Source organism: Pelodiscus sinensis, chromosome 4 (genome assembly GCF_049634645.1).
Source record: "Pelodiscus sinensis isolate JC-2024 chromosome 4, ASM4963464v1, whole genome shotgun sequence".
Lineage (NCBI taxonomy): Eukaryota > Metazoa > Chordata > Testudines > Trionychidae > Pelodiscus > Pelodiscus sinensis.
The window spans coordinates 80,831,500-80,852,799 of record NC_134714.1 but is presented as its reverse complement, the minus strand read 5'-3'; the positions used below and the strand labels follow the sequence as shown (position 1 = coordinate 80,852,799).

The 21,300-nt window shown below is 41.2% G+C and overlaps 1 long non-coding RNA gene across 6 annotated transcripts in view; it reads right to left on the bottom strand.

The window, feature by feature from the left end:
* Window positions 1-21,300, bottom strand: part of LOC102445428 (uncharacterized) — a 104,147-nt gene that overhangs the window by 63,487 nt on the left and 19,360 nt on the right. For 4 of the 6 annotated variants that reach the window (XR_012903526.1, XR_012903529.1, XR_012903528.1 and 1 more), the window contains exon 2: window positions 15,773-15,865. This is a non-coding gene — a long non-coding RNA (uncharacterized LOC102445428). Of the gene's footprint in view, window positions 1-15,772; window positions 15,866-20,486; window positions 20,589-21,300 lie in introns of those variants that run through there. The other 2 variants (XR_001368373.3, XR_001368378.3) reach the window with 2 other exon arrangements.

Genomic DNA, 21,300 nt, shown 5'->3' with positions numbered 1-21,300 from the left:
TTCAGCTTCAATTTGCCTTTTCTTAAGTACACACATAATACCTCACACTCACATAACCTGTCTTATAAAAACAGATTGATTTCTCCTATCTTGTGTTTTAATATTGTTGACAATGGCTTTAAATTCCTTTGGCCCACAGTACAGACCTCTGAATACTGTTCTATGTTTTCTGGACTGTAAAATATTCTGTGTATGCTACTTAAGTCTCAGATAACGCCAACCCTCTGCTTTCATACTAAAGTCTGTTGCCTGATCTTGCTGCCATTATATTCTACAGGAGCAGAATCAAGACCCATGTTCATTGTTTTTCATTAGTTGGTTACTTATTTGCTCCTGTGCTTAGAAAACAAAAATAAAATTTAAAAAGATTATTAACTAATACAAGTCTTAATGAAAAACACCATAAATACAACAATATTTTATTAACCTAGGGAAAAAGGTTCCTGGTCAATATTCATCTTTAACTAGCTTTTTTAACACCAGACTTTTCTAATTCAGGCTTCTTTACATACTTTTCTTGAACAAGTCCAATCAGATTACAATCTTTCTAGATGCTCCAAAATGTTAGCCCTAAGTTTATTCAAATGAGTATCATGGGGATCTAAACAATCACAATCATTAGATGTTTGATTGTGATCACAGAAACTCAGACATCACCTTACAGTTCTAAACAAAGCAATGAAACAAACCTCTTTTGTATATTGTGGTTACCAATACCCACAGCCAATTTCACAAGGCACACAGCTATACTTCTTGGTCATCCTTATCTGGAGCTTGAATCAAAAGGATCAGGCCTAAAATCTTCAGCCATTCCCTTCCTCTTTCATCCAAATATATTACCTGAGGCCTCAAACCTGAAAACACTTACTTCTAAGAGTAGTCCTTTGGGCTTCAATAAACTACTTGCCAAAGTAAAGTTACTCACGGCCCTCAAACTGCTTCCTTGTACTTTTGGCATGGTTATGCCCAACAGGTTATTCCTCAGAATAAATAAACTTAAGTATGAAGTATTTATTGCACTGGAAAATAAATGTAAACATTTGGTAAGAAAATTATAATTTAAAAAAGGAAAACTATTTCTAAGGCAAATATTAATCTGAAATAATATAAGATTAGAACTACAGGAAAAGAAAACCTGCTACAAATAGGACCCAGAAATTTCAGCTGAAAATGATCAATGAAAAATAGATTAGCTAGAATGTTCAAATTGGCTAAATTGTTAATTAGTAGTTTATACAAAGAACAAAAACTTCAGCATTCAATATCATCAGCAAAATTGAAATTAAAAGAAAAAAAACTGTGTGTGTTATTTTGGAAGAAACAGGAAAAAAGAGAATAAAAAACTTTATTTAACAATCTTCAAATTCACAAGTGACAGTGATAAAATGGCAGTACACCTGATGTTTTGGCAATTATTTCTCTGATCCAACCTTGCTTAACACTCAGTTACCACTATTAGGTCAATAGAATTATTTTTCTTTCTTAATTTTGGTTACATTCATCTGAAATCCTCCTCCTAAACTTGTCTTGTTGGTTCTAAATGTGCTGTAGACTTTTGCTTGAGCCAAACTCCCATTTCTTTATGCATGTAAGTTGTCTCTGTGAGACCAATGGGCCTCATTCTACTCCTATTAAAATCAATGGGAAATACTCACATGAGCCAGGCAAGATGGCCATTTTTATTTTTATTTCAGACATCACTTGTAGAAGGGTTGCATTATGTGGAAATCTGCTGACCTGCTGTGGCAAAGATGATATAGCAAGATTTTTGTTTATTTCGCACTTCCATTTTAAGTTTTTTTAAGTATTGGAAAGAAATTTAACTCAAGGTTAATTTGGGGGGAAGGGGGCAATTTCTGCTATGAAAACTCTTACAAGCAATCTCATTTACTTGAAATATGTATGGCAAATGAGAAGTACTGGCCTTTGCATACATAAGTTCTTTATTTTATCATACGTAACAGACTTATCATTTGCCACATTGTCTTTCACAGATGATTCTTTTGCTCATATAGTGGACCTTTGAATAAATATATACACAGTAAAATTTCCATTAAAGCTGACTTTTGCTACATAAACACCTGTCTTAAGGAACTGCTTTATAACTTCCTCAGGGATTCCATTACTATTTTGTCTGAATTTAAAAAACTTATAAAACTGTTGTAGATATTCCTTCCAATAAATGCACCGAGGCTGCATTCCTCACATATCCAGAACTTTCATTGACTTCAGAATGAGCTCACTAGAATGTTTAATATCTCATTTATGTTTTTTTCCCACTTGCTTTGATTGTTCTATTTGTTTCTTTTTGGGTGTCTTCTGTTTTGTTTCTATTGGATAGTGAAGTTCTCTTAGGGTATGTCTACATAGCAACGTTATTTCGGAATAACTGACGTTATTTCGAAATAACAAAATGTGTGTCTACACAGCATGCCATTATTTTGAAATAATGTTGAGGGGGAGGACTTTTTACTCCATCTCCTGTAACCCTCATTACATGAGAAGTAACGGAAATTGAAGGAAGATAGTTCTTCTTTCGACTTCTTGCTGTTTAGACAGCACCAAAAGCCAAAATTAAGCAACCGATGTAGCTGAAGTTGCGTAGCTTAATTCAGTGTTTGCCCTGTTGTGTAGATGTACCCTTAGGGTCTTGAGCCTAACACTTAGGAATGTCAATGACTTTATGGACTTGTGGAGTCCTATGAAACTCAGTGGGACTTTGTCAACATTCACGTCTCTATAGTGTTTGAAGGACTTGTGTGTAGGGGATAAAAACTATCTGTTGTGTAGAACCATGTTTTCTTTATTTTTAAACTGATCCAGTGACCAGGCCCTCTCAGGCCCAGAGAGGCCCAGACCACTTCTAGCTTTTAAGGCCCCTAGCCATAGTAAAATAAAAAACGACAAAGCAGAGCCAGCGCCAGCCACTAGTAGTGATTTGTTTACATAATCAGCTGATCTGAGAGAGCACGTTCATCACAATCTAATCTTGTGCCATCAGAACCAATATAGTTTTATTAATATTTATGAACATTTTTAACTCTTTAATATGATAAAATCTATACCAATTAACAAAAAATATGTCTTTTACCAAATCACATCTCTTATATTATTACATTTGCAGCTCTAAGCTGAGAGAGAGTGTCATATTTTGGTCCAATAGGAGTACTCAAAAAAACAAGTTGCAAAACTTATCAAATGCCAAAAAACTAACAAGTGTCTAAATATGAGGCCCCCTTTGAGCTTGAGACCCAAGCCAAATAGCCCACCTACCTTCCTCCCCTGCGACTGGCCTGCCAGTGGCCCCCATACCCTGAACAACTGTGGCTGGAATAGAAGCCTATGCACTATGTAGGAACCATGCAAGAGGCTGCATTGCATCTCTGTGCCCTAGCCTCTGCATGGGAGTGGATATCACCCTCCCCAGTTCACTTGTACTTATCCCATATACAGTCCAATTACTCTATGCTGGTGAAGCTGATTTTACACAACAGTTTCATGCTAACCAGAAAATCTATATAAACCAGAATACAATTGTTACATTGTAATGTATTGACACATTTTTCACCTGTCATTCTACTTTACTATAAACAGAGTTCCACTAGTTCTGAGTTCTTGTATTCCGCTAAATATATATTTTTGCATCCTATACTATTCAGATATGTGAAAAACAGTAGAAACATGCAAAGGAAGGGAATTGACTGAGGAACTGACCCTCCCTTATGGGTTTTCCCATAACTCCTGTTAGCAATTATGAGATTATGTTCTGGAACCAGAAAGTAACACACTGTAACATGGACAGAAGCATTTGATTCCACTTATTTTCATTCTTAAGGCAAAGATTCTATTAGATTAATTAGTGCAAAGTTAGGGGATGTTAAAAAATATTTAAAACCATAGGTAACAATTTCAGATGTGGTTGTTTGAAGTTCAGCTGCTAAATTCTAGTTGCCTGTACATTTTGGTCAATAAATAATAAATAAAATAAACTAATAATAAACTTACAATAATTTAAATGCAGTCTTGGTTATATGATGTCATATCTATGAAGTATTTGGATTTCAATATTTAGGTTTGAAACTTACAAATATTTTAGATACATAATTAAAATTAAACTATTGAGCTTTATGAGGACAATTCAGGTAAAGCAGTTAAGCAGGATTTGTTCCCAAGTGGCATTATATACTGTCTCTGATAATATTTCTCCTTTGGCATGTTAGATGCTTTGCAGATAAGTGTTCGTGACTTCATGTTACCTGTCTCTGTGACATTACAGTACGTTTCTAAGAAAAAAAATCATGATGTGAGGTGATCAACAAAATCTTTCTAACCGTCAAGGACAAACCATTCTGAGACAGGAAAAAAGCAGCTAGAACTACTCTACAGGGTATGCTTTCCCTGTGGAGTTATGTATGACACCCATCACTCGCATAAAGATTACACTTTTGCATAGAGAGGACATTGTAACCCTGTAACGTTCCTTTTCATACACATACTGTGTATGTATGTGTGTACAGCTAATGTGGATGTGCATACACCCGTGGTGAAAAAGATACATAAATGTGTAAAAAAACTTCGGGTTTTGGATATATACAATAAGGCCCAAATCCTGCTCACCTGACTCATGAGTTATTACACTGAAATGAATGGGACTGCAAAAGGGCCTGAAACAAAGCCGATTTTATTCAATGGAAAGACTGCCATTGGCTTCAATGGGCTTTGGATGGGGCTTTGGATAAATCAGGTGAGCCAGGTTTGGCACGTATCAATATTAAATTCCAGAGTTTTTTTGTTGGAACGTCAGTGACTTTGTAACAGGGCCTTTCTTGGCATGACTATTTCAGTTTGTCTGATTACTCCTTGAAATTTTCCCTAACAGCTTTACATTCTCCTAACTATTGAAACTACTGTACACAGATAAATAGTTGTTCTGTTTATGTTATGTTAATTTCTGCTTCTAGTGAAAATATTTGTACATACACACGTACCTGCACACATGTACACGTGCAGGAGCACACACACGTACATACAGCATACTCTATTTTATCAATGCATGTCTAATCAGGAAATCTCCTTAATGAGAATGAGTCAAGAGATTTATTTAGTTTAATGACAATGGATGGGAATGTCCATTGTTTACCTGGGACAGAATTAGCAAAAATGCCACTTACTGGGGGACATATTTAGCAAATGCCAATGTTTTAAATGGTGTTTAACCAGGTATTATATAGCAATGAAATTTTAAGTTAAGATCTTTTCACTCAGAAGCAACCCCATTAAGATGAGAAAAAAAATAAATAAAGATGAAATGCACTGAATAGGATTTTTGTATTGTACAATGGTTTCTTTCGGGCCTTGTCAGATTTTGTTTTTTAAAAAGATATCTTCTCTTAGCTGGAATACCTGCTCAAATTGGGACAGCAAGTGAAATATCCAAATTAAGACTATTTTGCTGTATAGAATATAAAGATCAAGTAAGTGAAAGCAAAGAAAACACATCAAAATGGGTTAAAATAATTTCATTTCAGAACAAGAAATAATTTCCAATTCTCCCCCTGTATAAGTCTAAAGGAGTTTTGCTAATGACTGTAATAGAAGCAGAATAGGTCCTGTGAAGTTAAATAACTGTATTATGCACGCAGATATATTTTAGCAGGTTACCAGACTTTTTGCATTCATCTATGTTAGGGTATCACTGATATACCCCTAGTTGCAAGAGACTATTACTCGGCTGTATTTGGTTTTCCGAGTGCTGAAATGTAGCATCTCTGCTCTCATCTGCTTTTTATTTTAATAAATAAATTAAATAGGAAAAAAATGAGTTTGCCCAGGAATTATCAGAGCAAAAAACAAAAGAATTTGCAGCTGTTGAGTTTGATCTCAGCCCAGTTCCCCATGGAGGAGTGTCCACATTAAAAAATCCCATCACAGCGGCACAAACTGGTCCCTTTTAGGCAGTCTCAGAAGCATGACCCTGAGAAACAGAATTCCGCTCTCACCCACAAAAGTTATTCCTGTAACTCCGAGTTGAGGAACGTAAACAAAGGTCCACAGGAAAGGTGAAGCCTGAATTTCTATTGTTGCTGGACTTTTTTGAGGATGAGAACTTTGAGCTCTGCCCCCATGCTGTCTTTCATCAGCACAGTTACAAATAATAAATCAATACTACATAAATGAGATGATGTATTTAAAAGTCTTCTACTATCTTGGATAATGATAATTGGCTTTGAACTGAAATTTAGCAAGATCTTCATTTTCATCCCCATTAAGGGATTTTTATGCAGGTTGAGATGAGAAAGGGAAAAAATAAATGTAATTTTTTGAAAAAGGGTCTACCCCTGCAAACACTTCTCAGAGCAGTACTTGCTACTGGGAGAAATCATATTTTGGTCCAACTGAGTCCTGTTATGGGATGGCTCAAAATAATAAGCACTCCACATGGTAATGCAAACATTTGCTGGACTAAGCTGAAGTTATTTTATTTAGAGAATAGCTGCAGTGTTTGAAAATGGAGGGATAAAGGTCTGTATCAGGGGGCTAGCTGTAGGTATGTATAGCTGCCACATTGAGAACATATTCTTCTGGTTATCTGGTTAAAAACCGGATTAAAACAAAACAAAACAAAAAAACAAAAATCCTGACTATCTGTTGCACAAAACAAAGCTGATCACAGATTAATATACAATTTTTTTAAAAGCTTAATTCTATAAACTATGATATAGAAGATCAAAATATGTTGTTGCTGACTGCAGTAATAATGTACCTTTAAAATTCAGCAGATATTTATATATGAAATTGCCTAGCATAGTATTTGCATACAATGAAATCTGGTGAGTAACTAGTATATATTTTAAATATTCTTAAAACTCTTGGCTCTCTGAGAGGTGATTATATTTCTTCTTTATTATTCATATTATCAATATGTGTGTGTTATATGTGCATGAGTGTGTGCACATGCACACACACTCAACCCTGTAATATTTATGTGTGTACATATACACAAAAGCACACATACATAATCCAAAACAAAAGAAATCTGATCTATATTAGAGCTTATGTGAAAACTATTATAGTAACTTAAAATTCAAATTTTAAACTACCATATAAGCTTTGAGGCTAATAGTATCATACATGATCAAAAATGAAAATACTAAATAAATCTAATGTGATTTTTCACCATGTATGTCATTTATTTTACTTGTTGCATTTCACTCAACTGGGACAGTGAAAATCAGCTAATTGTTTTTACTGTCTAGCTATTTTCACCACCTCACCCTCACCTATTAATATAAATCTGCTATGTTTGGCTTTTTTGACATTACACACAAACATTTTAATGTGAAAAAGAAATTGTTTTAATTTCATTAAAAAAAATCAGGAGAACTTGCCTTTTCCTGCCAGGATCTTCTCTAAGCATTCAGTTTGGAGTTAAAAGATGTTGACATGGTTGCTTTAAGCTAACACTGCGGGTCACAACAACACTGTATATGCCTGATCCTGCAAACTCTCTGATCTTACAACTCCCAGATGGGGTTAATGTCACAACTGGGACCTGCTCCTCCATCTCACTCATCACACCTAAGTATTGCAACCTAGTAAAAAAGCCTGGTACAGTATTAGGAGCCTGGAGCGTAACAGGTGATCTGCTAGAACACAAACGATAGCTCAGGGCACAAATGAGTGACTACACTTAGAATTATCTTTCTTCATTCAGTTAAAATTTTTTCCCCACAATGTTATCATATCTATTTTACGCACACACATAAATACTGCTGTAATAATAGGAAGAATAATAATGCATTTTCTGCATGGGCACTAGATTATTTATTCATGCCTTTGCACTCCTAAAGGAACAAAATAGGAACTGTATTGGGTGACCAGTTTTGTGAGATGGGAATAAGAGAAAGCCACACGAAACATAAAGATATTCTACCGGACATTTTAGGGAAACACCACTTTCCATAGTATAACATGTATTTTTCTCTCAAATGTGCATTTCTACTGACCTCAAGTATACAATGCAATCATCATAAACATTAATTTAATGTATAAAATGACACATTATTGGTTTTAATAATTTCAGTGCATATTAAAATAAGGAACAAGAGGTCACCCTAAGGGTCAAATAAATTAAATAAGGGATGGTCCCTTAAAATAACAGTCACATGGTCTAGGATACCATTAGCAACATATTGTCACTAGCTGATTCATTCTAAGCCGTCATATTACCTGCATATTGCTAGGCTCATGCAACACACAGTTGCATGTGCCAATCTAAATAACCTAGGATGAAGTCAGACAAAACGTTTGACGGGAATTAGTACAAACCCCTCCAATACATATGGGTGTGTCTACACATCAGGACTTAACTCGAAATAAGCTACTCAAATTGAGCTATGTCAATTGTGTAGCTTATTTCGAAATAGCTTATTTTGAAATTGGGAGCATCTCCACAGCGCTTATTTCAAAATAGAGCACTCTTCCTCCAACTTCCTTTATTCCTCGTACAATAAAGGTTACAGGTTAGAGCAAGAAGTCCTCCAGTTTGACAGTATTTCAACATTATTTCGAAATAACTGCCTGCTGTGTAGACCGCGGACTAAGTTATTTTGAAATAATGTTGCTGTGTAGTTATACCCCGAGAGTGCTCCTTCATTGCTTATATGGACAGACCTTGCTCTCTTCTGCTCTCTGATGGAGTGCATGTAGCAGAGTGAGTGGCCACTCCACCTAGCAAGCACTTGGGGCAGATTATTCTACTGTTGCTGGGCAGACTCATGCTGATTCCTGTGCTTTGTTCCCTGCATGCCTGCTCTTCCCAACCTGCAGTTCATATGAATGCTCATTTTATGTGTTGCAGGGAACCTGAGTGGAAGAACTGGGTGACAGAGGAATCCATTGAAGGCCCTCTCCGGTAATGGCATCCTCCCAAATTCCCTGGAATGCTAAGGGAGAGGGAAGGAGATGGGGTAGAAGAAGAAAGAGGTAGGGAGTGGGGAGAGGAAATGGAAATTGGGGGAGAAAATGGAAGGAGAAAAAGAGGGAAAGAAATGGAAAATAAGCATGATGAAGCATCTCTTATGCCAGTGAGCTGCATTTATTACGCCACCTACCTCACACTGTATTTTGCCAGCAGACATATTGCAGCTGCATAAGTCTACATGGCAGAGATTGTTATTTAGGTGGGGATGGGTTTGGGAATTAGCATTGGACAGGTTTTTAAAAATAAATCTATATTCTTTTTCTGGATTGCAGGGGACAGGAGAATTACAAAACATTTTACAAAAATAATGGTGCCCCCCAACGCGGTGTGACCCTAACCCCTGTTGTGTGGCATCACTCCCGTTTCCTTTGCTCACACATTCCCCTTCAGTGCCAACCACAAATACTCTCTGAGGCTTGTTCTTATCACTCTGTTATCTGTCACACACATCTGACAGATCCTGCAATCAGATCTGCAGAGGCACACCCATGCAGATCCACGCTTAGGATTGGAGCCTTAGATGGCATGTTCCTCAGTGAAGGAACCTCATTGGATTTAGTTCTGTAAAGCTCCATGCACTGGGGCATATATTAAAATTAGACAACATTATAATTAACGATAGTTAAAGAGGGAAGCAAAAAAGGATGGGAGACTGGCAACAATTTGCCAGTAGGAAGATGGGCAGCTCCTCCAGACATGAATAATGTCAGCAAGTCACCAAGTAGGCATTCCACGAAGAGAAAGGCAAGGGCATAAACACACTTCATTGTTGACTTCTGCAGATTTCTTTGGACATATGCAACTTTGGTCACTTATGTTCAAAAAACATTGCTGACTTTATATTCTGTATATTGAGGTTAAATAATTGGTAGTGTCTTATTTACTGACTGCTTCTCCCCATCCTTTCTCCCTGCTAACTGATTTTTTTTTCCTGTCTACCTCTCCTGAGAAATGCTGACCTTTTTTTTCTGATCACACCCATTCTCCTTCAGGGCCATGTTCCTTTCTTATTGTGGATCCCAATTTGAAAATTGGCTTCCATTCTCATATCTCTAGCATTATGGATGACACACATATAGGTTTCCCTGGGTGTAAGCCTTGCTCTCCCTATCATATAACATTAATAGTTGCTAGAGTAAAGAAATCAAATCTGCAAAGTGTATTACAAAAGGGAAAACATAAATATTTTGGGTCTGATCCTGAAGCCCTTCCTCCCCCGAGTAGGTTTGATTGGAACTACTTGAGTGCATACGGATTCTTCAGTGAGGAAAAATAGCAGTATGGGTCCTTGTAAGAAAGGCCTGGAATGTCTGTCCAGCAAACTTGCTTTTCCTTTTCCTCTTTCAATTTTAAAAATACATCTGTTAAAAAATAATATTCTTTGAAGATATTTTCTCTGATTTCTACTTTCAATAAAGTTTTATACACAAGGGTGAAACATTGCCAATTTCCCAGCAGCTGACCTTGGGCCATTTTTTTTGTCTATTTTAGCCCGATTGATTTAAAATACCATTCTATTCTGTTTACTTACAGCTCCCTGAAAGCAGGGAACAATGGAACAATACTTTCCCTAGCCACACCCATCTGTATCACTAATAAAGAGCTTACTGGCTGCTTGACCAAGAAGTTGGTGCAACCCTGAGTACTGTACTTTGTTCTCTGAAAAGCTATGCGCCTAACAGAAGCCACCTACTCCCTGTTAACCAGAAAAACTTTCAGTAACCATTTTGGTGTCTTCCTTTAGCTAACAGATGGACTACACGAGGAAGGCCAATTAGGCTCCTAATGGGTGGTACAGTTGCTATCAGTGATGGATGAAGGCGTAGAGAGAGGATAAGGAGGTTCTCATAATGCCCAAGAGAAACTCAGAAGAGCTTTGAAGGTGGAAATTGCTTGAATGAAATCTAAGACAAAAAATAAAATTTGTCTCCTTTCCTCCCATTTTCCTGCTTGGAAAAAGGGGGAGGGGAAGCCATAGTGCACCAATCTAGTGGTGATATTACATACACAGTAAGTCACACCTTGCCTCTAGTTGACTGCTTGTCAAAGCCACTTGCTACTCTGGGGTTGTTATCAATGTGATTTAATTCAAGGAGGTAAGACAGTTCTCCCCAGAACAGAGCACTGCTATTGTACATGTGGAGATATGCACAATCACCCTCACACCTGAAAATTCTGCCTGTGGTTAACTGCCCTGGGGGCTGGAACCCTAAATGTTGGAGGCAACTCTGGCAAGGTGGGGCACCATCTCGTTACAATTTCAGGCTGGTTCTAGGATAAGGAAGAGCATATTAAAAATAAAACATATGTCATGCTAGTGCTGTGATTAATTTCTGTATGTGCAAAAAGAATAATTAATAAAACAGCTTATATTGTCATTCACAACCCATCAGAATAGTACCAATGAATTTGCTGCAATTTCTGTGTTTTGATTTTTAATTGGAAAATTTTGATTTTACATAAACATGTTTTGTAGCTATGTACTATAACAGGGTGGGCAATAAATTCTGGAAAGTGGTCAAGGGCCACACTTTTCTGTAGAGGAGGTGCGGGGGTCTAGAATGGAGGTTGGGCCCAGAAGGGTGCATGGGGTAAAGGACTGGGGTGCAGGAGACGGTGTGAGGTCTGAGAGGGAGTTTGGGTGAAGGAGCGGGTTGTGACGTGGGTCAGGGGATTGGGGTGGGGTGTAGGGTCAGAGAGGGAGTATGGGTGCAGGAGAGGATTCTGGCCTGGGGGAGGGTCACTAGGAGAAGGTGCAAAGTCTGGGAGGGAATTGTGACTCAGCAGAAGGAAGAAAGGAGATGCAAACTGAAAAGGGTGTGGGTGGTGACCTGGGGTGGGGAATGGGGTGTAGGATCTGGGAGGGTGTTTAGGTGAAGGAGAGGATTGTGGTCTGAGGAAGGAGTGTAGGAGGAGGTACAGGGTCTAGGAGGGAATTGTGACCTGGGACAAGAGAGTACAGAGGTTTTGGACGGTGACATGGGGAGCAGGAGGGGCTGAGGTGCCAGAGGCATGCTATGGCTGGAAGGTGCTTACCTAAGTGTCTTCAAGCCAGTAGCCCTAGAGCACCCCCAAGGCAGGCTGGGCTCCCTGCTTGCTGCAGGCCCAGATCACTTTAAACTTCAGGCTGCTCTCTTCTCTCAGCTCCTTGAGGAGGAAGAATCTTGCGCTGCCCCCATCTCCCAGGCCAATCTCTCAGCTCCTATTGGCTGGTTGTTACCGGCCAATAGGAGCTGAGGATTGAGCTGGGGGTGGAGAGATCACACAAAAGCTTCCCCACTCTCTGGAGCAAAGAGCCGCATGGACTGTGCTTTAAACCACCACAGCCGTGTGTCTGTGGGTCCCAGAAGAGTGGTCCGTGACTGAATCTGGTGGTTTGGTGGGCCGGATCCAGCCCTAGGGCCGTATTTTGCCCAGCCCTGTACTATGAGCTAGTTATAATTCACTATTTGGAATTAAAATAAGTTACTGAAATATACTCAACATATTTTTTGTTTAACCATCAGTGCACCGATGTGTATTTTTATGCAGGATATCTGTTGTTTATACAAAAGACTGCCTATATTTAAGTGCAACTTCCCTGCTCTGCTCCAAACAATGTTCACACAACTCACAGTGGATTAAAATACACAAAAAAGAAATCAAATGAAACAACACAAAATTTAGCCCAAGCCTTTTCCTCGGGCTCGGCTGATTTCAGAGTTCCTCTCTCAAGACTGCTCAGCCTATATATTATGTCCTCTTCCATCTCCCATAGGCTGAGGACGAATGAGCTATTTGCAAAAATATGCTATTTGCTAAAATTTCCCACCATTGTTATCACAGGGTACGTAATGGTATGACTCCTAGTACATACAAGGTATTGGTGACTCCCTGTGTTTAAAGCACTGTATCATGCAGCCCTCCCTGCACCAATATTTTCACTGGTGAAACTGAACTAGTAACAGCCACACTGGGAATACTTTAAACCCCAAAAAGCTCAGTATTGACATCCTAAGGGAGTTAGCAGAACCTACGTAACATTCCCCAGCATGGTTATTATCTGCTTACGAGGTGAAGTTCTCATGTCTGTTAGAAAGGATAAAGGCAAGTATTTTCATTTGAAGAAGGAAAAATCAACCAGAAGCATACCTAGAAGTGTGAGAGCCAAAAGATTACATTGTATACGAGTCCCAAAGAGTGTATGTGTGTGGGTGTATGTATATCTTGATTAAATAAAAGAGGAATTTTCAATAGAAATTCAAAGTTATGGAAAATTGCAAAAACAACAGAAAAGGTTTCCCCCAATAAAATACTCATTTTCTGAGCATTCTATTTTGGAAGGCTTTTATTTACAAATCTGCATGCAGCATATTATAGTTACCCAAATCTTGATTAGCACGATATCTAAATGATTGTCAGTAATCTATTTAAAAAAGAAAGAATTGGGACAGACTTACAGGTAATCTGTAAGTGATTCAAATATCAATAAAAATGCAGGGAGGGGCAAAGAAAGGGGGTCAATCACTATTCCATGCAGTTTATTACTCACACAACAGTTTTTTAGCAAGTGGGACTTGAGATTTCCTGGTTTCGATGTGGTAGCAACACAGAAGGCTCAGAGGCCTTGTGCAGAAATTCCATTCAAAGGCCTTAGCCTTTATATCATTGTATTAAGTGTGCTGACAGACACAAATTAACATGCACTCACCTCATGCTGTTAGCAATGTGTCTGGGTCTTTCTACCAACCTAAAGTGTAGTGACATGTATTCTTTCAGGGGAGATTATATGATGGCCTTGCAGGGGTATATACTGAACGGTCTAATAGGCCTTTTCTATCTCTAACTACTATGATTTGTTTATCATTCTTATCTTTAGATATGCAGAAATGTTTATCACAAAAACAGAAATTAAGGGATACCAGGAAAGTAATTCTAGGTCTTATGCGGCCCAAAGACTTGTTTGTCCCGGTCATATAGAAAAGATAACCCCAAAGTTGTGATGAGAATGATCCTTAACAGCACTTTTACAAAATATGACATTGTGCTATATTGCAGCAAACTGTAAAATATAGGTGATGATAATAGCCTTGTATTACATAAGATGCCAAAATGGAATATTAGAAATGGCCTTCTAACAAAAAGCCTGGCTGCATTGTCTTTATTGGGATTTAGAATTCAAACTACAGTTAATTAAAGTACACTTTGCTAAAATTGTTCATTTATGAGTCTTTTACTTGTAACTAAAATATATTTTCTCCCTTTTTCTAAAACTGATAGAATGTTAAAACAGAACAGGAGGTTTTTACTGTAAATGAAGGAATAAGGTTTTGGGTTTTTTTTGTTCATGAATAAGTCTGACCAGTATGTTTCTACATCACAGCTACAAATCTATACATAAATAACATGCCAACTCTGTCAGCATTAATCAAAAACCTACAAGCTTAAAACTAAAAGACCTGCAGACTTTGGAACAAGCACTAACGTATGAGTTGAAAAAGAAATTCACTAATGAATAAAGAAGCTAAGATAGTTGTTTAATATTGTATGAAATGTTATTAAAAGATTCCTATCCTTCTACTAGCTGCGTTTTTTTTCCTTACTCAAAATGGTAGACTTTCTACAAATCAATTTGACCATAGTTTAGGAAAACATAACAAAAATTTTAGCTTTTTTCAACTATTGCCTTAAATTATTTCCATGAACCTAAATTTTTCTCCTTTATTATGAACATGGCCACTCACTGTAACTATTATATTTTGGAATTATGCTCCTGTAAAGCAATAATGTAGACCTGCTACGAGGCTAAGACTCGATGGATTTATTGTGTGAAGTCCTACTTGCAGAAGATGAGGTTGGGGTTGGCCCTGGGTTGTGGTGGACGTGGCATATTTAAAAGTTACAAGTAAAATTAAGTAAAAGATGGTACATTATGTATATGTTGCATCTTTTTATAGGAAGGAAATACAGAAAGTTATTCAAAGCGGGATTTCCAGTTAGTGGAAAAGTGGATTCAATTTTGATTTTTAAAAGGGAAAATGGATGTGAAGTTGAAGTCCAGCTCAGTATTTATCTGCTTCTTCCTCTTTGTGCTGTTTTTATTCAGAGCTGCCTACCTAGCCCTCTAGCACTCCATCTTGTCAAAGGCACTGAGAGAACGTCATTACAAACACACACAAACTGTCCAAAGAATTGGCTGTAACGCAACAGAGCAATGCTACCCCCGATAATGGGTGGTGGGGTTAGCTGAACCCAAGGAGGAGGAGAACTCGGAGAGGAGGGCCGGGGATTCGAGCTCCTTTTAGAGCTTGGAATAGCTCTACCTGTGCAGGGCGCTGAGAGGCATGTGAATGAGGTTTGGGCTGTTAATGGAGACGCTGAGGGAACGTTCAAACCAAGGCCACGGGCTAGTTTTCACTGGGAGAAGGGGGTGGACCCCGGTCAGGGAATGGCCTTGTCTTCTATAAAAAAACTCTCCGGACTGAATTAAGAGGCGAGCTCCCTACAAGTTGCTGGAGCTACCGTGCTTTGGAACCTTCACCCCCCAGACTCCCCTCTGACTTTTCACAGCGACCTTGCTGATTAACAGCAACCTGGCTGCAGGCAAGAGCTGCCCTGCGTCTCCTGCCACCTGTTACTGCAAGGAAATCGTGAGCACTCATGCGGGCCGTAGGAGAGGAGAATGGGGAGACGCCATTGGCTCCTATGGAGTGACCCCAGGGATGCATCTAGGATCTAGGACAATGGGATCGCTTAGCTTTATGTGACCTTTAGTGCTAGCTGGGACCGTGTGGGCTGTGTGTTTCTCACCTGGTCTTACAGGCACTCGAGTCTTCCTCCTGTTGCTTTGGCTAGAATCCTGAACCTTCAGGCAGCCTTTATCAGATGCTTGTGTAGGCCAGCCTGAAAGAAACACACAGACACCCGTTACACGTATGTATTGCACCCACCCACGGGGGGGGGGGGGGGAGCAAAGGAGAGAGCTGCAAGCACAAGGGGGCTTTTAAAACAAACCGTGTGTCCGTGCAGTAAGCAGCAGCGGGGTCGCTCTCCTTTCCCTGCACTGGGGTCAAGAGACCAGGCATGCCCTCTCCCCAGAGACCATGTCACCCAGCAGAGAAGGGAGCTTGGATCAGCAGCATGTTTAGGTGCCTGCAGAGCCTGCTAGCTGAACACTTGGGGGAAAGGCGAGGGGGAGGCGCAGACATCCCCACCCATCCCCTGCCGCTTTGAACTTCCCTTTCTGCGAGGAATGGTGCACACCCGCCTGAGTCACCTTCGCTCTTGCGGAGCCAGCCAGGCTGTGTTCGCTAGAGTGAGGCTCTGGGCAGCCAAACACTTAGACAAACTAGGAGTGAAACATTTTTGCTGCCTTAGGCCAGTCCTGATTCTGGCCAGGCTCCCCTTTAAAACTCCCATGCGTGCAAAAAAAAAAAAAATAAAACGTGGCACCAAACACACCCTGTAATGCCAAACAGCAGTAAAGGTCTGCAACGTCCCCCTGGCCACACTCCCTCGCTAAAGCCACAGCACCTGGTAACTTCAGGGAGGTTAAAAGGCAGCATCTGCCCGAGTTGGCAGAGGGGCTTTTAGCTGTTGCTTTTCATAGAGGGGCGAAACAGACAAAACTGGGTGAGATAAGAGTGAGGCCTTTCAGTCCTTCAGTGGAGTTAAAGGAATGTGGGGTATTGGGTAGCCGTCTGGAAGAGGCGGAGGAAGCCATCAAGAGCTATAACCCTTTAGAAGAAGCTGCAAGTGAATCCGTCAGGAGGATCGAATCGATCCAGAGGGTACCCCTTTCCCGCAGCTGTTTGTGTGGTTGGTCAGGAAACGGAATGGGGGTATCTGCAAGGTTCCTTAAGGTGCAGTCTCCGAGCACTTTTGTGGAGACTGCTGCGACTGCATCACCGGGACTGAGGGAAGTTTCCAACTTTTCACGAATCAAAGGAAATCTCCCAAAAGGTAATTAAAGAGGGAAGAAACAAATGCCCCGGTTTTCTTTTCGCTGCTCCCCCACCCTGGAGAGCAGCGCTTGGCAGCAGCACCCTGATGTAGCGGAGAGGAGAAGTCCCCGTTCACACTCCTGCAGCAGCAGTCCCCAGAATGGTAGCAACAGTTGGCTGGCAATGTAAAACGATGTGAATCTAAACCACGCTGGCTCGGGTTTCCATTCGCTTCTGATCTGCCCCAAAATCACCTTTGGGTTAAATTCTGCTGGGCCAGGCTAGGTAGGAAATGGGGAAGATGTTTCCCTGGCCTGATCTTTGCTCATTTGTCTCATCACTTTGTTTAAAGTTCCCTCTGAAACCCTGTCTCTCCCTTTAAAAAGATGCTCCCATGCATCAAGACCTCTGCAGTGGTTTGCTGGCGATTGGAAAGGACAAACACGGGGTTTTTTCCAAAGGGGAGAGGGCAAACTGTTAAGAATCTGCAAGTCTTCTGGAAAGATATTGTAACCCTTCCACCTTTGTTCTCATCAAGCCAGGTACGTGTCCTGGCTAAGGTAGGGCTGGGGGAAACACCGAGAAGCTTTTCCTTTCGCCTTGTCTCCCTGCTTATCCCTTAGCCAGCCTTTTACTCTCTTATAAAGTACAGCCAGGGCTTCAAAATATCCTTTATCTCTGGAGAAATGTTAACTTTTTGCCTGGGTTGTGCTCCTCACCCTGTGTGTCTTCAATGCAGACTTTTTAAAAATACAAAGCCAACCCTTTCCGAGCCGGAGGCCCCTCTGTGCCGGCTGGAAGGGTGCAGGGAGGGGGAACCTTGGTGGGTTTAAACTGTTCCGATCTTGGATAATAATCCTTTTAAAAACATTTTTTTGCAGACGTTTGAACCACAGGCCCCTGTCTTGCGTCAGCCGGGCACTCCACTGCCAACTTGCTGCTCAGCTCTTGTCTATTTCCCTGGGCTGATCAGCACGGACATCCCTTTTTAAAAATCGCTTTTCTTTGGGGGAGGCAGCAATTAGGGAGGGGGCTTGATTTGTTGCCCTCGGAACCCGCCCTGGTAATTACTGCAAAGAGAAGGAATGCAGCCTTCCTAACTCCTGTAGAGATGCTCTCATTGCTGTGTGCCTGGAACAAGGCAGTTTCAGAGCCAGAGTGCTGGTGCTGATGCTGCTTTGCTCGCTTGCAATCACCTCGCCCAAAAGCATCGCCGCGGCCGGGTTTTCCCCCGGATTCCGCCTTTTTTACCCCTTTCGGGACCACTTTGTGTTGGGGAAAGGGTGATTTGGGGAATCAACGGGCTGCAACTTGCCTAAAATCAGGTTGGAAGTGTGCAGGGAGGCGTCTTTGGCAAGCGCTTCCATGGTGCATCTCCTGGTAACTGGGGTCTCCCCTAAACCGCGGCTGATTCGTGCGTCTCCCTCTCCTCCCTCCCTCCCTTTTTTATGGGGTGATCCCAGAAAATCCCACCCTCCCCACCTCGGAATAAACCGAATCTCCCGGCTACAGAGCCAATTTAATGAACCGCTTCAGATTTTTTTTTTGATTCAATCATTCGGATCCACTAAAAATCCCCTTTAAAAATCCTTGGGGTGGGGGGGAGGAAGGGCCGAGAACTTTTGGGAAGTTTTATTATATTTTTAAAGAAAAAATAATTAAATAAAATGAACAATAAAATGATCCGAATGAAGGTGTGATCCGCCCGGTTAGGCAGAAGTCGATTAAAAAGTTAGGCTAGAAGAACGAAGGTGAATAACTGAATGTCTTGGTGACCAACGGGGTGGGAAAGGGGCGCGGGTGTTTATTTCTTTCCATATATACACACAGGACGGAAGGGGTGGAGGGCTGGATTGAGGAGGGAGGGGGAAGGTAAAGAAGCCCAGAGAGTCTAGATAAGTCCAAGGCTCGGCGATTGCAGCTGCTGCTCCTTCGGCGAATGCGCCCTCCGCGAATGCTTTTTGGGGTAAGGGCTTCCCGGCTAGGTAGTTATATACAGCAAGCCCAGACCGCAAAAAGATTCGCGAAGGACAAAGTCTCCTGCGGCTTCCTACATCCATCCATCCGGCTGCCACCAAAATATCCACACGACCCAAAGGCGATCGGCTGATTATTTCCCAGACACACAAGGATCCCTCCCCACCCCCTCCATCCCGACCAAGTCCTTCTCCAAACCCAAGGCGACGTACCCAACTCAGGAGAGGAAGAGGTGGGGAAGAAGGGGGGGGTTCCCCTAGTCCGTCCCTATCACACTGGGCCCCTCTTGTCCTCCTCCTCCTCCCCCCTCCCCATCAAGGAGCTGGGAGCCCAGGCTTGCCGGATCTGGGGGGCTTTGTGAGCAAGGTAGAGTTCGGAATGTCCCCCCATCTCTCTGCTCCCGAGCAGAGAGTCTAGCGCTGTGCACAGGCGCTGCGTAAAGAGAAAACTCTCCCCCTGAGCACTAAATAAATAGAGACCAGGCAGACAGCTCATTGGTGCGGACTAAAATCGTCACCCACCAATCAGGAGACGCCTCACATTTCCTTTTTTTCGAAAGGGGGAGAGGAGGGAGGGGGCAAAGAAAGAAACATTTCCATTTCTAATTATTCAACAAATCCTAGACAAGAGCACGTTCAATAGTGTTGCCATGCAATCCCAGAACAAAAGAGACACAATTAAATTATAATAAATCAAATCAAGAGACGACCTGGATTATGAATACATCCAAACTGCAATTAATTCCAGGTATATTTAAGAAAATGAGATGCTCAAAGTCTAATAGCAATTAAGGAAGCTAAAGTAACCTAAAACTAGCCAGAGCATTTGTCAGCAAATTATGCTGATGTTGCCACCTATCAATAGCCAATGAATGCCACCAGTCTCAATTCATCAGTAGATTGGGCACCCGGGTTATGACAGGAGGGGGAAGAGGGAGGGCAGAGAGACGAAACTGCCTACTTTCCAATTAGCGCCAACTAGTAATACCATCGTGACTTCTAAGCTTCTACTCAGCCCAAGCAAGGAGACGGGAAATCCACCTTTTTCAGTTAATAAAAGTTCCAAGGATGTGTCATTGAACTCCAGAGCTCTTCTTAACACAACCTGCTGGAAATTAGTAGCCCCGCTTCTGCCTATCAGCAGCAGTATAAAGGCAAATAAGTGTCCACTTCTCCTCCATGCATCAGCCGAGTTGCCACTCAGGTTAAAGAAGAGATCGTACGGAAGATCGAATAGGACTGGCAGAACTAATAATAACGCAAGAACTTGGAAGTTAATCTCTTGTCTGTTCGCACACTGAAAATATTGCCATTGATCCATACTGCACTTCCCCAAATGAGGTGCAGAGGCACAAAGTTCCTGCCTTATCAGCTGTATTGGCACACGAAACCCACACCACCAATACCACCAGAACCACAGATACAACCACCTACGCGCCCCTACATCCTTCCTGAAAAAGTATTGCAAGCCACACTGCGGACTGCTTTGAACAACACCAGCGCTTGTTTTAGAAACCCCAAGCGAATCAACCGAGCACCCGGGCTGACTGCACAGTTGGGGACTTTGATCACAATATTAAAAAGTTTTAAACCCCCATCACTTACCTTTGCGGGTGCATCAGTATCCGGTCCTATGAGCATGTTGGAGGGTTCAGGCATCACCACATATTTTTAGGAAGCCCAAAGCAAAGCATCCCTTCCTCCAGGTATGTATATAAGTTACTGTAATGTGTGGGAGGGTCACGATCTTGCTAAGTGCAGAAGATTCCCCAAGATTAACCCCTCCACTTCCTTCCCCTTCAGCAACTTGTTGTGTGTGTGTGTGTAGAGATATATATACATATATCTACACACACACGCATTATACACACACTCACTCATACACACAAACACACACACACACACACACACACAGAGGCACACACACACACACACGGATGGGAGAGCAAAGAGAAAGCGAGATCCGAGGAGTCCAGCTGCCCCCCTGACGCCGTTTTGATTGGATGGTCTTTTCATGTAGAGGGGACGTCTCAAGTCGAAGTCACGATTTCTGCTCAGTTTGGAACCATCTGTGACTGGAGCCATGACGCAGCCAGCGCACATTACTCACTTTTACAGTCACGACTTGGAAATCCGTGCAGTTTCCAACCAAAATTACACCGCCACCATTGAATTATTTAATAGGATCCAGTTAAGGGTAATCTTATGCATTGTGCCAAGAGATGCAATGATCTAGGAGGGGAGGGTCGGGGAAGGGAGGGAGCGGGAGAAAGGAGGGCAGCATTTCTGGTTGCTAATGGCTGTTTTATAGAGCTATATTAAGAATTACAGTAATTGGCTACACGTGTTGTAAGTGGGGTTTTTCTTTTTTTATAAAATGATCAGTTTGTAAATACGACCACGCAGGCTCGGGAGAGGG